This window comes from Callorhinus ursinus, unplaced genomic scaffold (genome assembly GCF_003265705.2).
Source record: "Callorhinus ursinus isolate GAN/ISIS: 27379988/994484 unplaced genomic scaffold, GSC_fseal_2.0 scaffold10, whole genome shotgun sequence".
Taxonomy (NCBI): domain Eukaryota; kingdom Metazoa; phylum Chordata; class Mammalia; order Carnivora; family Otariidae; genus Callorhinus; species Callorhinus ursinus.
Genome location: NW_027397072.1, coordinates 63,856,321 through 63,868,988, shown reverse-complemented (window position 1 = coordinate 63,868,988; position 12,668 = coordinate 63,856,321).

The window sequence follows — 12,668 nt, the reverse complement described above, 5'->3', positions numbered from 1 at the left end:
AGGAAATTTCAGAAGCAGCAGATAAAAATGTGACTTTCAGTATGTGGATGGTGGAGTGGAGAGGGAGCAGGGGCACGAAGTGTTTGGGGGTGGAAAATGGGCATGAATGAAATTAGTAATGAATGAATGAATGAATTGAAACTAGTAAGACTAAAAAGGTACCCAACACCCAAGAACTTATTGTAGGTAATCGTGGCCACTATCCTCATTTAATTACTCTGAACAAACAACCCCTAGATGTCCCCGAGTTTCACTTCAACACTCTAGCCCCAGACTCCTCTTCCTCACCAAGGGTCCCTGACCGCTCCCCAGATTTAAACCTCTTCCATCCCACGGCCACAGAGCCAGCTCTCCATTGCTGAAGAAGCTAGCTCACCAACCAGAAGAGCTCATCTCTGCTGGAAGGTTAACCAACAGCTACACGGGATTTTCCATTGACTGCAGAACTTTGTGCCTGAGGTACAACCAGCCATTCATCAGGGCTGCTCACAAGAAAGGCCGAAATCATGAACACCCCTGATGCTTCGGTTATGCCTTCCCTTACAAACAAAATGCAGCAAAACAAAATACAAGAATTAAAAGGAATGTGTGATAACCCACATCAGAAATCTGTCATCTTAAGTAACCAACAAAATCCTCTCCCATGTGCTGGACACAGACAGCCAAGGTTCATGTAGTGCTTTCAAGGAGCTCACTGGCTGGTGGTTCCAACACTGTGAGAGAACAGAGAAACTCCTGGTGCCCAGAGGTGCCCCTCCCACTACCACCACCCCAGACCTGGCAGGTCCTAAAGGCCTGCAGGGATAATTAGTTTCCGAGGGCTGCCCTAACAAATTACCACAAACTTGGTAGTTTTAAAATCCATTCTGTCACAGTTCTGGAGGCTAGCAGTCTGCTTGTAAGGTGTTGGCAGTGTTGGTTCCTTCTATAGTACAGGAGGGAGAAAACATCCATGCCTCCTTCCTAGCTTCTGGTGTTGCCACAATCCTTGGCATTCCCTAGCTTGTAGATGCAACACTCCAATCTCTGCTTTTGTCTTCATGTGGACTTCTTCCTGGTGTTTCTTCTCCTTTTCTTATAAGGACATCAATCATATTGGATTTAGGGGTCCACCCCCTCAAATGCTTTCATCTTAGCTAATGACATCTGCAAAGACCTCATTTCCTAATAATATAACATTCTGAGGTTTCTAATGAACATAAATTTTGGGGCAATACTATTCAACCCAATGCAGAGGGCATTTCAGGCAAGGACGCCAGAGAACCCAAAGCATCCTAAGAATTGCAAATGGTTCCTTGAAGCTTCAGAGTAAGATGCAAAAGAAGTATGGGAAAAATTGGATTGGAAAGGGAGGCTGAAACAGATCAAACCGCATCTTATCTGAGATATTAAAGAGTTTGGATAATGCACTGAAAGGTGGTAAAAAAAAAAAGTGGGTTTTAAGCAAGTAAATGTTAAAAACACATCTTGCTAAGAATATAGATATTTGGAAAGTAGTGAAATTGGAAGCAGGTGTCTCAGTGAGGGTGGTGGTGTAGTAATTCAAGATGAGACTCTAACAGCACAGTGCCAATGGGGATGAAAGGAGAAAATACAGTTGAATTTTTTAATTAATAAGTTATAATTTTCAGAATTTTAACTGGGTAAAATTAACAAAATATATATTGTTGAATAGGGAAGATGTGGGAAGCTGGCAAGGGTCCCAGTCTCGACCAAGAATTCTGGTCTGAGCAATGAGGTTAATCATCAAATCATTAAGCAAGGTCAGAAATAGATTTTTAAGAACATACCTGAAGACTAGAACACATTGGAAACTGGTTCAATTGTGTGTGTGTGTGTGTGTGTGTGTGTGTGCGCGCGCGTGTGTTGGTATATGCATAAGAGAGTTTGAATTTCTACTCTGCCATACTCAGGGAAAACACCAATACTTAATTGATACCTAAGGTAAGACTTTCACCGTTTTCCAAGATCTCTAAATAATGAAGATACAGCCACAGACAGCAACTTGACCCACTAAAGAGATATGAAGAGGGAGAAAAATGACAATATGTCCACTCTAGACAGAACACTTCATTAAAAACAATCCTCAATAAATATTGAAACAAAGGTACTTCTCTCTCATTTATTGCCAACCCACTCACCTTTTACTCATTGATATGTTCAATGACCAGTGTGTTTGCAGTACTTATAAGTACTCATGCTCTTTCTTAAGTGGTCAGAAAGATGATCACGGAACAAGATCCTCAACCGCAATAAATAGAACACTACACATTTAATACATGCTAGCAAAACGGACTGTAATATTTAGTCAAACAAGACCAAAATTCAATTCAACTCAAATTGAAGCACCCAGCTAATCATAGGCTCGGATATTTATCCCAGTGTATGAAATGTATATGCTGATAATTAATGTGATGCATGAGGAGAGTTCGTATCAAAAAACCAAAGGAAGGCTAATGCCATGCACGTAATTCTTAGCAATTCTGAAGCAACCAAATCTCCTACCTGTTTCATCAAGGTTCAAGACATTTTAAAACATACTCAAACAAGTTTCAATTGATTGTCTGCATTTGGTGTAAATTCAGAAAGAAGTTATTTCTGGGATCCAAGATTTATGCTAAGGTAGAAACAAAAACACGAAGGTCACAGAACTGCCAAAAGTGTGGAGATGGTAAAGGAGAGCTCTAATTATCCATTACTCTTACATCTTCTATACATGAGGCCAGAATCACTCAATTGCTGCCGTATTTAGAAAACTATAATAATGGGCGTAATTAGAAAGAGAAAAGGAAAGTAACTTAAGAGTCCCCGCAAAACACATAATTTTCAGAAAATGCAAAAACTTACAATAGACTTGCTACTTGAGTCTCTCAAATGAAGACTTCTACTTGAAATCTTGAGTTACAAGAGATGCAAATTCCTCCATAACATTAAGAACAATTACCCATGATTTTTTTTAATCTAGAAATGTGAGCTGATGTTGTTTTCACGTTATTTTTATAGAATTATTAGAATAGAGATAAGTGAATTAATTGGTCAAGAGATTACCCTTATATTGGGATAAAGACTATAATTAAAGAGAAATCTCTCTGAAAGGTCAAAATAATCAAGATAATATCTTCGTTAATACATTTCGGAAGCAAAACTAACAGTGCTGTCAATATGCTATTATGGGCTCCTACAAAAATACCGTGATTCTTGGTCTCTGAAGCACACTGCTATAAAGGGCCAAGATTTCCATATTTAACGTATTCCTAAAGTCCAAATTAAAATATATTAATATTTCCTAAGATTATATACATATATAATATGCATGTGCATGCGTGTGTACACCCTCCCAGGGTGTGGTGGTTTTTTTGTTGTTGTTGTTCCAGGTAGCTTACTGTGTGTCTGTGTTTTCAATTCTTACCTTTCAACTCACTGATAAGTACTAGTCCATTATAAGTGTGCAAAGGCCCAGTGCCCCAATAACTAAGCTAGGCTGAACTCAACACTGTATCTACAACCATATAAAATGTTTCTAGTCTATCTTCTTTGAAAGTATTGAAAGATTTTTTTTCTGAGACTCTTTACCAAGTTAATAGCCTGGCACGTAACAGGTGCTCAACAAAGCTGTGGAGGGAAGGAATGAAGGTGCCAACAGGGACAGGTCACCTCCCTCATTAAAATGCTCACCTGTTACGTGCCTCGTTCTTCCTTTCTGGACTCTCCCCTTGACAACTAACTAACCCTTCTTATCAGTTAATGGACTCTACTCTGTATACTTGACTACATGCACTTTAAGAGGTATCCCTTGAAGTAAAACAAAACAAGGACCCAATACCCCCAAAACCCTACCTGATAAGAATGCTCTAAATGGTCATATCAAAGAATCTGTGATGTTAATACTGGTTAAGGAGATAGAGCTTGGGGATCCTTAGCCACTTCAGATGTCATTGTGGGTGTTCTACTGTGCTAAAAGATGCCCCCATCAGGAAAATCAAGAGAAAAGGGATGTCATCACATTATTTATCAGGCAACACTATGGACTTAGATATTTCTTGCCATTCAATTTTTTCTCAGATAAAATAGATTTTAAGTTTCAAACTTTATTTTAATCCCTTCAATGAGAATATTCCAGAAACTGGATAACAACATAGATTATATGATCTTTAGCTTTTATAGCATGGTAATACTACAACACCATTTTGACCCTGAGGAAATACACAGCTGAATAAAAGGGTCAGATTTCCACACAGTACCAAGAGGCCCAGCGGAAGCCAGGATGACCTTGGCTTGACCCCAGCTCTGGCAGTTACATGCTGCTGAACTCACATCTCTATTTCTTCACCTGTAAAACAGACAGATAAGTAAACCTCAACAGTTATAATGAGAATTGCAAGGGTAATGTTTGTAGCTTAATCCAGGTGTTCTGTATATGCTAGACTCCTTCTCCTGGGCCCCTCCTTGTTAAAAAAAAAAAAAAATTCTACACTGCTTTCTTAAACAAGATATACATAACAAAATTATTTTTCCTTGACTTCTCCCAGCCAAGTGGTTGTAATACATTATTTTATAGCATATAACCATAAAAGGCTTTGTTTACATTTAAAAAAAAAAACTTCTCCTCTTACAGAATACACAAAATTTGTTTTCATCACTTACAGAGAAAAGTTTTCTCCACTATATTTGTTCTTTTCCTTGTTTTAATGATATTAGAAACAATAACTAAATAGATGCATATTTATTTGAAAAAATACACAAAAAAGTACAGAGAGGAAAATCAAAATCACCATAATCCTCTCACTTGGAGATAATTACTGCTAATTTGGGGGGCTTTATTTTCATTCTATGTATTTGAAGGGGATAATTGCCTGTGTGCTGCCTTGTAACCTTTTTGCATTTATTAATATTTTATGAACATTCTGAATGCCCAAATAGTCTTAAATAGTCTACATAATATATAATATAAAGATCATTTTAGTGACTGCATGTTATTTTATCTCATGGATATACCATAAATTATTTAATCAAAGCCATATTCTTAAACATCTAGGGTTGTTGTTGATTTTCGGCAAGCTTGATCTGACGAACCACCAGTGCGCATCACCCAGCCTCAACAGCTGTCCACTCACGGGCATTCTGATTTCATCTATACTCTCCCCTAGCCCTTTAAAGGATAAGAACTTTTTAAAAACATAATCACAGTACTATTATCACACCTCAGAAAATTTACAATAATTCTTTTATATCATCAACTATCCAACCAGTGCTTCACTCCCCCTTCCTCTTCACCTCCCTTTCCATTCCCTCCTCCTCCAAACTGATCAGCATCCAATAAGATCCATACACTATAAACAGTCAATGTCTCTTTTAATCAAGAGATTCCTCTCCATCTCTCTTTTTATTCCCTTGCAACCTATTTGTTGGGGAAAATAAGAAAAAGAAAAAATAGTTCACTGGATCTTTGGTATTTCTCATGTCCTGGATTTGCTGATTGCACCATCATTTGTATCATTTAATGTGTTCTTCTACTGACTGTATTTCCTAGAAATAGGCACTTATATCTAGAATTTTGCTCAGATTCAGGTTCCATGTTTTGGCAATATTTCACAGGCAGTATTTTATGATGCTCTCGGGTGGTACATAATATTGGATTGTCTGTCTTTTTCTGATGTTAGCAGATCGAGTACTGATCTACTAATTAGTATTATAAAATGGTGATATTTTAATGATAACAGTTTTGCTAATACGGATAACATGCAATAGCTAAAATCTTATAGTTAAATTTTTGTTAAGATCTATGTGTACATGTTTATATTTAAGAAAAATTCCTAAAAATTAAATATCTGAATCAAAATAAATTTGCATTTTTTTAAAGATTTTATTTATTTATTTGAGAGAGAGAGAGAGAGAGAGAGAGAGAGAGAGAGCGCATAAGAGGGGGGAGGGTCAGAGGGAGAGGCAGACTCCCTGTCGAGCAGGGAGCCCAATGTGGGACTCGATCCCGGGACCCCAGGATCATTACCTGAGCCGAAGGCAGTTGCTTAACCAACTGAGCCACACAGGTACCCTGTAAATTTATATTTTAAAACTTACATTCCCATATCGCCTAACTGCCCTCCAGGAACATTATACTAACTTGCATCTCAATGTTGGGTTATTATTGTCTTAAACGTTTATGTTAATTTGTTTGCCAAGAATGAGAAACTCACTGTAGTTTAGTTTGCAGTATTTTGCTTACCAGAAGATACGGCATGTTTTCCTTAAATTTAAATTTTTGTTTCTTCTTTTGTGAATTGTCAGCTCTTGTTCTTTGACTGTTTTTCTTTTATGTGTCCATCTTTTCTTTTTTCTTTTTTTTCTCCCTGGCTTCTCTGATATACTTTGTTAAGTATTATGGAAATGTGGTATCTGATGAGTAGTAGCATTATTGTAATGTATAAAGACATCATGTACCTGTAACATCCAATTCTTCTCCATGCTGTGTTTGACCAGCCAAACACTTTATGCAAGATCCTCATCAGAAATTGCAAAGCAGACATCTGCAAAACAAACTTAACATGACTGACATACTATTTTAGGAATGGTGTTTTAATTAATTACAATGAGGGACTGAGGTAACTGGCCTCATCTACCACTGTTCTCAGTAAATGATTTTCATTTCAAGTTTGTTTTCCTCTTATAAACATTATGCCAATTCATTTTCCAATAGCAATATGCTTAAGGAACACAGATACTAGTATACTAAATAGAGGAGGCCCTACAAAAATTCCTGTACCCCATATAAAAATTATAGATTCAGTTATCTCCTGTCCTGGCTTTGCAAGTATTCTTCACCCTCCTACAAAGAATGAAAAGCCATAAGTACTCTTATTATGATGCATTTAAGAGGTAATAAGGAAGGGCGCCTGGGTAGCTCATTGGTTAAGCTTCCGACTCTTGGTCTCGGCTCAGGTCATGGTCTCGGAGTCATGAGATCAAGCTCCAAGTCAGACTCTGCGCTCAGCAGAATCTGCTAAAGATTCTCTCTCCTTCTCCCTTTGCCCCTCACCCCCGCCCTCTCTTTCTCTAAAATAAATCTTTAAAAAAAATAAAGAAGAGGTAATAAGGAACCCATCACAGCAGAATCACTATAAATATAAAGGTTGACTATTGTCACTTAAGAGTTCTATAACTACACATGTTATAGTGCCACATGTCATAGAACAGGCTCTAATGCTGGAAGCAGTCATGCACATTCAGTCCAATTTTTTTTAATATATTTCTCTGAAAAGTGGAGTTACAAATAATTGAAAGTCCAGGACTGACACATTAGAATTTATGTCATCTAAGCCCAAATCTACAATAAAAAACAATAATAATATTTAGGAGAGGTAAAATGTTAAGTCTATTTGGTAGGGAAAATACTTAAAACTGAATGAGTTAGCAAAAAGGTAATTTAGGTCTTTGCCACATCAGCATTCAGATTTGTGCATTCAGACCATGAAAATAGAATGATTAGCGCTCAAGTCACTTTGTTGCAAGTGGTTACTAAAGTACGGTTTTCCAATTTCAAGCATACATAATGTATAATGGAGATAACACAGCAACTTACAAAGAAGGGAAAAGGAAGGAAAGAGGGAGAGAAGGAAAGAAGAAAGGGAAGGACAGGGAGAAAGGTAAGGAGGAAGGAAAGACAGCTTGCTAAAAAAATATTTTTTCATTTCAGAGAAAACCATCTTTTTTAATGATTATTAAATGAACACAATCCTCCTTTCACTAAACTTGGCCCCGTAACAGTCTTTTCAGTTAAACTCCAGACAAGTCCATCTTAGAATTTTAAGGTAATACCCTTATAGTGTTTAAATGACCCAAATATCCCACATTAATTTCCTTAATAGATTACAGATGGGCACAACTGAAAACGTAGTCAGAATTCTAAATTATTTCAAAGAAGAAAGCAAAAAAATTGCACCTCATTAGAAATGAAAAATCTTCCTCGGGGATGATTATTTTGAATAATGTCTATCAAAAGCGGCATGGAAGTCCTAACTGTGTGGCCTGAGCATTGTTCAAGCTTGCTGAACTCTATAAGAGATGGAGTAGGCCTCCTTCATAGAGCTCCTTTGAAGATTAAATAAAGTAATGCATACAGACCCTTCATACAGTGGCTGACCGCAGTGTGCTCAGTGAACATTAGTTATTGCTGTCATCATCGTGATGATCACCACCATCATATCATTAATGTGTCTGGAAATTTTTACATCAAAATACATGACCTATAGAAAAAATTCTGCTTATCTGGCAAGGGTGCCTTATTATACACTATATCTGTGTTAAAAGAAGTGTCTTAATAGTAACCGTATAGTGAAATCAGTAGTTCCCAATGGTGGGGGGAGGGTGTGTTGTCACCCCCAGGAAATATTTGTCAGTGTCTGGAGACATTTTTGTTTGTCGAAAAGCAGTGGTTGGCTGTTGCGTAGGTGTTTCTACTGGCATCTAGTGGGTAGACGCTAGGGATGCTGCTAACCATGTTATTATATGCACAGGACAGCCCCCAACAATGGAGAACTATGGAGTCCAGACGTCAACAGGGCTGAGGGTGAAAACCATGCAGTGAAGTCAACATATTCCGAACAAACACATCTAAAAAGAAATACTCGGGCCTTTGCCAAAACAAAATTTTCAAATTCTCCCATGTATTTTTCTAATTTCTATTTAACTGCAATAGGATTCAGAAACAATTTAAACAAATTCACTTGAGGAAATAGGACGGACGAGACCCACTTTCTCAAAAAGCTTCCGTTTCATAATCGGAGTTTCAGTGCCCACTTAAAGAGCCATGAATTTATCATTCTTTTCTTGTGTGCTCTAGTAGTTTATTTATACCTTTTGGGGAAATTCTTAAGAAGCACTAGCAATTTCTTACATTTGATGTTGTAATGTCTAGAATGTATATTTTTATCTTAATGATTTCAGTAGGAGAAAAAGTACGTGTTAGCCATATGGAAAAGACAATGCGGTTTAGTAATTAAAACTGAAAAGGTAAAGAACTATGCAGTAATTAGAACACTGATTAATCAGCTGATAATTTTATCTTGATTAATGCTGCTGGTTTCTCTTCTTATTGACCTAGGAAAGGTAGGTTTAGACCAATTAAATATAAATTATTCTCCTTTTTTTACATTCTGGGCAGCTTCCAGTATTCTAAGTCATACTACATTTAAGAAGTACTATCGAAATGCTTTTACTAAATTGGGCAGCTCAACAAAAGATAGAATTAGGTTTATGTTCCAAATATGCTCATGCCTTTATCTAAGGCTAAATTACACAGAACTGTTTTATTTCAATATTATCCAAGGAATATTAAAATTGAATAAATTGCTATTTAAAAAAAAACCCTCTGATAACATTCAAACGGTTAAAAAGTGACTAGATTTTACTAAGTATAACATGAGAAATCAGAATTACTGAAGTTAAAGAATATAACTGGTTCTACATATAGGGCCTCACTTCTTGGAACCCTATGGCTATGCTAGTTAACAGAACAAATCATTCTAGTATTAAGGAGACACAATCACTAATTCTTAGCCAATCGTTTTTTTTTCATTTTTTTTTACTTTGAAATATAATTGATATACAGCATTGTGTAAACTTAAGGTATACAACATGATTTTATATATGTATATATTGCAAAATGATTACCACAATAAGGTTAGTTAACACATCCCTCGCCTCACATACTTACCAATTTGTATGTGTGGTGAGAACTTTTAAGATCTATTCTCTAGCAAATTTCAAGTTCACAATATAATATTGTTAATTATAGTCACCATGCTGTATATTAAATCCCCAAACTTATTTATTTTATAACTAGAAGTTTATATTCTTTTACCACCTTCACCTTCTCCCACCCTAACTCCCCAGCAGCAACCAGAAATCTACTCTCTGTTTCTATGAGTTCAGTTTTTAAGATGCCACATATAAGTAAGATCAGACAGTATTTATCTTTCTCTGTCTGGCGGTTTTCACTTAGTATAATGCCTTCAAGATACATCCATGTTGTTGCAAATGGCATCATTTCCCCTTTTTCCCCTCTATGGCTGAGTAAGACGGCAGTGAACATGGGGGTGCCATGGTGATATAGTGATTGCATTTTCTTTTGATATATACCCATAAGTGGGATTGGTGGATCATAGGGTAGTTCTATTTTTAACTTCTTGAGGAACCTCCATACTGTTTTCCAGAGTGGCTGCACCAATTTACATTCCCACCAACAATGCACAAGGGTTCCCTTTCTCCACATCCTTGCCAAAACTTGTTATCTCTTGTCTTTTTTTTTTTAAGATTTTATTTACTTATTAGAGAGAGAGAGAGAGAGAGAGTGCACAAACAGGGAGGAGAGGGAGAAACAACCTCCCTGCTGAGCAGGGAGCCTGACCTGGGGCTCAATTCCAGGACCCTGACCTAAGCCAAAGGCAGATGCTTAACTGCTAACCTACTGAGCCACCCAGGTGCTCCTCTTATCTTTTTGACAATAGCCATTCTAACAAGTGTGAGGTGATTATCTCATTGTGGTTTTGATTTGCATTTCCTTGATGGTTAATGATGTTGAGCACTTTTTCATGAAACTGTTGGTCATTAATATATCCTTTTTAGAAAAATGTCTGTTCAGGTCCTTTGACCATTTTTAAATAGGATCATGTTTTTGTTTTTGAGTTGTAAGAGTTCCTTACATATTTTGGATATTGACCTCTATCAGGACATGGTTTTGCAAATATTTTCTCCCATTCCGTAGGCTGCCTTTCATTTTGTTCATCGTTTTTTTTTTTTTTTTTGCTGTGCAGAAGCTTTGTAGTTAGAAATAGACCCTCTTGTTTTTCCTCCACTTGTTCATATTTGTTTTTGTTGCATTGCTTTTGGTGTCATATCCAAAAAAATAATTGCCAAGACCCATGTCAAGGAATGTTTTCTTCTAGGGGTTTCACAGTTTGCCGATGAGTTTTCCAAAAGATATCCCCAAAAATAAATAGAGACGACGACTTTTTAAGCTTCCTGAATTCCACAGGAAGGGCATCAGTAGGGCTCATTTTTTAAAATCCTAAAAAAAAAAATAGCCAGAAGGACTAAATGAAAATGATTTAGAAAGAGTAAAATCTTCCTTTTTTACAATTACAATGATTACACTCAAGTGATGAAGAAATGTTAAAGAAGCCCAGGTTTTAATATTCTCTACCTCTCTAAAATATTTGAAATGCTCATGGTCAGACAACAAAGGTAAACTAAAAACTCTCCAATTTGAAATTCAGTATTTTTTTACATCTAAAAAGATCAAGTTATATATAGTAGCTTACTCAATGTCCAAGTTAGTCAAATAATTTCTAAAGTTGTTGATTAGAGAGATAATGTTCATTTAAAAATATTTATTGAATCTCTTCACCTAGAACTACCATCACCAGCACCAATACTCACAATTTATTATGTACCTAATATATATTATGTTTTAAAAAAGATTGTTTCACTTAATTCTCACTACCCTATGGAGGAGGCACCTTTATTCCCATTTACTATTAAAGGAACTAGACGTTACAGAAGTGAACCAATTTGTCTGCAAGTGCACAGCTAGGAAGGGGTAATTTGCAAGTTTCAATAGGACACATAAAAGTGAATAAGACAAACCATGTGCATGATTACACGTCTAATAGGGTAAAGCAGATATGTAATAACTGCACCTCTAACTATGGTAACTATATTTACTTATCATATCTAGCCAGAACTAGAAATTAAAGTCACCGTTTCAGATGAGCATTTTACAAATTGTTTTTCTGCCATAGACTGTTTTGATCTCCTTATAATACTACAAAGCCACATAGTCTCAAAAGAATATGAAAATCGACTCCATTTAACCAAAGTAGATAGAAACCAGGACAGACTAGAAATGTTAAAGAGGAAAAACAACCATAATTCCTTTAATCTCATCTACAAGATGTTCATTATTGCGTCCCATAATATAAAAGAACAAATATTCTGCCCTGACCTTGGGTATCTTATCATCTTACTGGGAAAACAGTTCTGAATTCTCTGAACTAGATGTAGAACACCATTAAGTGAAATCTATTAAAACACCACATTATTATTGCAGCCTGTGGTTTGCTGGATCTTGTCTTCATCTTCTAATGTGGGATCCAATCTCATTTATCTAGAAGGTCCTGATAGAGTAATTTGTGGAAAATCAACCTCCTTCACCTTTTCCTGCTCTCTGCCTGCCCGGTGTTTGTGTCTGGTCCTACAGTCTCCAGCCCCACTGCTGAAGTTGTAAAGGTGACAAAGGTCCCAGCCTTCTATAGATGAATGTTTTTCTAGGCTACAGCCTGAGGAGATGTGAAGGCAGGGCTATGGGTATTCATAATCTTAGAAAACCGTGTGTGTGTGTTCAAGGCATAGGAAAATGGTTATAACAAAAACAGCCACTCCCCCAAAAGCCAAAAAACAAAAACAGCATCACCTAACATGATTTGAGCATTTGCTATGAGCCAGGCACTGTGACGAAGGTTGATATTCATTGCATTGTTAATCCTCAAATAGTGCAGTGAGTTAGGGTTCATTTTAGCCTCATTTCATGGATGAAGACTGAGTCACAGAAGAGTGAAAAAGTAGAATGCAGGACATATGGGAACTGGAATCAGGGAGTCGGACTGTACTGTCCT